The following is a 4,975-nucleotide window of genomic DNA, read 5'->3' as shown; positions in this document are numbered from 1 at the left end:
CACCATGAGGAGTAAAATGAGCAACAAAGAGTGCCAACTTTAAAGCCCAAATCACAATGCTACTCCTAACTTAAGAACTATTTTGAATATAAATAAACAAGGCTTCGTCGTAGAAAACCAATTTCTAATGTAGTCGCCATGGTTGCAGTGGTGCTGGGCCAAGGCTTGGTGGCGATTGGCATCACGGTCTCGAACACGGCGGGGTGAACCAAGGGGGAAGCGGTTGCCGTCCGAAACAGTGCCGACCTGTCCGCCTTCGACAGATGCATCTCCGTGGGCTGCCAAGATAGTCTCTACGCCCATTCCCTGAGTCAGTCCTACAGAGAATGCGACGTCTATGGCACCGTCGATTTCTTCTTCGCGGCAACGCAGCAGCCGTCTTCCAAAACTGCAACCTCTACGCCAGACTCAAATACCAACACGGCCACGGCTCAGGGGAGAAGAGAACCGTCCCCAACCAGAACACCGGAACCTCCTTCATCAACTGCAATGTCCTGGCTGCTTCTGAATTGTCCGGGAACTCCAAGGTCAAAACATTTCTTGGGCGGCCATGGAGGCAGTACTCGAGTCGAGAGCAGTGTTCATGAAGTCTAATCTTGGTAGCCTGATTAATTCCCGCTGGTTGGTCTCCTTGGTCTGGAAATTTTGCTGGAAGAGTCAAGTGGCCTGGATTCTCTGTGGTGGCTGCCAATGATGCCCAACGCTTGACGGTGTCTAGTTTTGTACAAGTTGGTGATTGGTTGCGGGCTGGTTTAGATCTGTGGAAATCCTACTTGGTTGCCTTTCATTCGTTTGTTTGTTGATTTATATGTGAATTTGAAGAACTTGCAAAGATATTGTGCAAGTTTGATTTGAAGATGGATTTGTTTGTACACGTTTAAATGAATAAAATTTTTTGGCTAGTGGATCTTTTTATGGTAGCGAACATTTGAAAGTTCTTTATGAAGATATGGCTGTGAAATAAAAAGAACATTATTGTGTGTGTATATATATATATATATAATATGCAATTTTCCTCTTTATCTAGTGTCATGGGGACTTAGGTAAAGAGAATGCTTAACTTGATGTGGCAACCCAATTCTGTATGACCCATTAAAGCTCATGAGAATAGAACAAGACCAGCTAACAACTTGTACAACACTGGTCTGACCAATTATGTTAGGACTTTTTAATACCAAAACTAAAAAGTATATAGTTTTATTTAACATAGTCACAAAAAACACGTTTTTGTTTTGAAGATAAATTAACTAGCCGTTTAAAACTTAAAAAAAAATTGCATTTTTTAAAAAAACATTAAAAAACGAAAAAAGCACTATTTTAACACTCTTTTAATGCATTTTTCGTGTTTTTTTAGTTTTTTCATTTTTTTAATGCCAAATAGTTTTTTTTTTTGTTGCAACTCTAGTGATGTTTATGTTATTAGTTTATCACTTATTTTATTTTTCTCTCAATTTTAGTTTCTTAAAATTTTTAAAAAAAAATCGAATTTTTTTTATTTTTTTCAAGCTCGCCGTATTATGCTCAAAAAAAACATCGCCGTCAAAAACTCCAAAACATTATTTGAACCACAATCACCCACCACCTTCAGTTCCACAACCCTATGTGATAATTTTTATCTTGAACTAAATAAACATGGCAACAAAGTACCTTGCACCTTGTTTAAATTGGTAGATTTATAATGAGCAGCGGTGTTTCGGTTAACATGCTTCAGATCATATTTGAAAATGTACGTATATTAGAGTTTTTTTTTTATTAGTTCAAGTAATTTAGCTGATTTGAATAGGCCGATTCACTGAGCAGACAATCCTGCTTATTCATTTAAGAATTTGATTTTCACGACGCCATCGCCATCCATTCCATCTAATTGATACAAAAGATCATTATTATTGAATTTGGAGTTCTGAGAGCAAGTTGACAAGAAAATCTTTCGTACTGAAGAGCAAGGAAATCAAATCCAAATCTCAAGTAATATTTCTTAATCGATTTTTGTCATCCCCACAACATGTTCATTGATTAGGGGAAGCGAGTTACTTTGTTTCCATTTACATGTTTCAGAAACAATTGGACGGACGTGCACAAGTTTTGGCGTTCCCGAGATACGCGGAAAAGGTTTCCGTCGCGTTTTCTTGGTTGGTTTCCATTTTTGGACAACCGTCCAATTTTCTGCCGATTTCGACAACTTTTTGAATGCTTCGCGGGTTAAACAAGAGCGAGAGTTCGCGCTCTGCAATTGACTGGTGCGTGCTCTTCACTCCGTCCCCCCACTCTCTCCTTCTCCTTCTCTCTCCATTCCAAAGGGATCGTCCTGGTGGGTGGGTACTTGGGGTTTCAGGCAGAGGCAAAGCCGGTGGAATGCGACCAATTTTTCTGGCTTCGAGACCCCTTTGCCGTGTTCCTTGGGTTTCCGAATCTGAGAAACCTAATGTGGACTCTCGCAGCAGATGAAGGCCTTTGAAGATCGTCTAATCGCAGTCTTAAACCTTCTCTCGCACCAGACGAATGCTTCATAGCCTGCTCGCCTCCTTGGCAGCCATTCGGAGGGTCTGATTGTAGGTACTGTTCGTTTCTTCTTTTCTTTCCTTCATACCTAAACCGCTGCCCGTTAAATAAGCTCTTCTATTATTCTCTCTCATGTTTCCATCTTATTCGTGTTGTTTTACCACTTTTTTTTTATTGTTCCTTCTTCACCGCTCTCAATCTTGAACGCTTTTGTTTGCTCGCTTTAGAATGCGAATTTTCTTGCCGATGCCTCATTTTCCCCGATTCTCTAAAGTTGCAATAGAGCTTTTTGTGCTCCCGTTAAGTTCCTTCCGCGAACCCATGAATCGATGCTTCACTTGGCTGATTTGTATTCGATTCCTTTTGTTTGTCGTGTATTTCTCCTTTATTTTATAACTTTCATCTGATGTTATTTTCATATTCTTCCATTATTATGTTATTGTGCTGCGGTGTTTTCCATGAACGACATTTAGTTGACTGTTGCTGAAAACCACGCTCGCCTAAGATTTTCTTAGTTTTACCCCTTTTTGTGTCCATATACGTTTTTTCATGGCACGGAATTCCAATTTGGGTTTTGTCTCTGCAATATCTTTGATTGTTATGAGGTGTGGTGGTTGGATGATTGACTTTGGTTACATGATCTTGCAATCAAATGTCTAGATTATGTTGCTTTTCATCTTTTTTATTCTCTTCAGTCTCCATCGCCAAAGCTCGGTTTTACAGGGACTGTTTTTTACTTTTTTATGTTTAAAACTTCTAATTTTGATTGTCACGAGGCATATGGTTCAGTGCCTCTAGGTGGACGAGGTGTATTCTACTTGTTGATGTGAAACCAGATTAGCATGAACTAAGTGTTTACTGCATCAATTATTTCATAATTTTCAAAAGCTTAACATATTCTTCCAAATTTTCAAAACATTTTTGAGTGTTGTTGTTTATAAGTCATAAAATTTCAAACAATTTCAAAACTCTTGAACTACTTGCACTACTTGAAAAATTCTTTTCTCATTTTGCAAAACTCTTGCACTTTTTTAACTTTTTGCAAGAAACATTAACTTTTTTACTAACTCAACAAATTTTATAGAGGATTTTTTCAAAATGTTTAAATGGTTTTAAAATTTATCATCTTTCAAGCTTTGCAACTCCTAACTTTATTTTACAAATGACCTTTTTAAAGAGTGTCATTCAAATGGTACTTTATGTAGATTTTTTCAAATCCAGCTTTCACAGGTTTTATGTACTCAAAACTTTCATGAATAAAATTATGAATTTTCATAATTTTCAAAAGGTTAAAACATTCTTCTAAATTTTTGAAACATTTTTGAATGTTGTTGTTTATAACTCATAAAATTTCAAAACTCTTGAACTACTTGCACTACTTGATTTTTTTTTTCTTTTTGCAAAACCCTTGCACTTTTTTAACTTTTTACAAGAAACATTAACTTTTTGACTAACTCAACATATTTTATAGAGAAATTTTCAAAATTTTTAAATAGTTTTAAAATTTCTCATCTTTTAGGCTTTGCAACCCCCAACTTTATTTTACAAATGGCCTTTTTAAAGAGGGTCATCCAAATGGTACTTTATGTAGATGCTTTCAAACTCAACGTTCACAAGTTTTATATACTCAAACTTTCATGAATAAAATTATGAAATCTTCATAATTTTCAAAAGCTTAACACATTCTTCTAAATTTTCAAAACATTTTTGTAATTTCAAACCATTTCAAAACTCTTGAACTACTGGCACTACTTGAAAGTTTGGAAAATGTGAAAACAAAAAGACTCATGATGTTGGCAAATATGTAAAAGAAAGTAATAACAAATATTCTACCTTGTTTCAGGTTATTATAGTTCCCTGTGGTTTCAATGAAGGTTGTGGCCAAAGAAGAGACAGCGAAGAGACAACTATTCAAAAGGATCTATCAATTGAAGTTTGCTATACATCATGACAATACTAATATGTTTCAAGTAAATCTTGGGGGACCTAAAATTAAACGAGAAAATATCAAATATGATGTCAAATGTTTAAGTTGTTAGATAATAAAAGTGGAACAGCAGTCAGTGGCTTGGTGGTTTGCTAAAAGGATCGTTTATTTCACTGTGAAATTGGGATGATAATACCATGGATTTTGTGACAGAATTATGAGGTAAAATAATGCTATTTGTGTGACTATTGTGTTCGACTCACCAGGCCTTCTGATTTTCTACAAAGAGCAATCAGTCACTCTCTTGAAATCCTTATGGATTTGTAATTTGTATGTAAATGAAATTGGTAAACTACATGGTACACAAAATCCATTACTACTGATTAAGATTCACAATTTAATTCTTGACCTGGGGACTACTGCTGAAAGGATTGAACACTAAAGTTAGAAAGACTATGACTTTTAATCCCCAATTGAATGGGTAATTGGAATGAACGATTCAAACTCTAAAAGATATGTTATGAGCATGGCCACTAAAGGAAAAGGTGA

At 36.1% G+C, this 4,975-nt stretch overlaps 1 long non-coding RNA gene across 1 annotated transcript; it reads left to right on the top strand.

Moving 5' to 3' along the window:
• Positions 1-1,828: 1,828 nt before the first annotated feature.
• Positions 1,829-4,951, top strand: LOC116257871 (uncharacterized). Its single transcript, XR_004173492.2, has 3 exons — positions 1,829-1,965; positions 2,056-2,553; positions 4,343-4,951. It is a non-coding gene; the product is annotated as an uncharacterized LOC116257871 (long non-coding RNA).
• The last annotated feature ends 24 nt before the right edge of the window (positions 4,952-4,975 follow it).

Source organism: Nymphaea colorata, chromosome 7, assembly GCF_008831285.2.
Source record: "Nymphaea colorata isolate Beijing-Zhang1983 chromosome 7, ASM883128v2, whole genome shotgun sequence".
Classification (NCBI taxonomy): Eukaryota; Viridiplantae; Streptophyta; class Magnoliopsida; order Nymphaeales; family Nymphaeaceae; genus Nymphaea; species Nymphaea colorata.
Note: the sequence above shows the minus strand (reverse complement) of the source record. Positions and strands in the feature narration are given on the sequence as shown.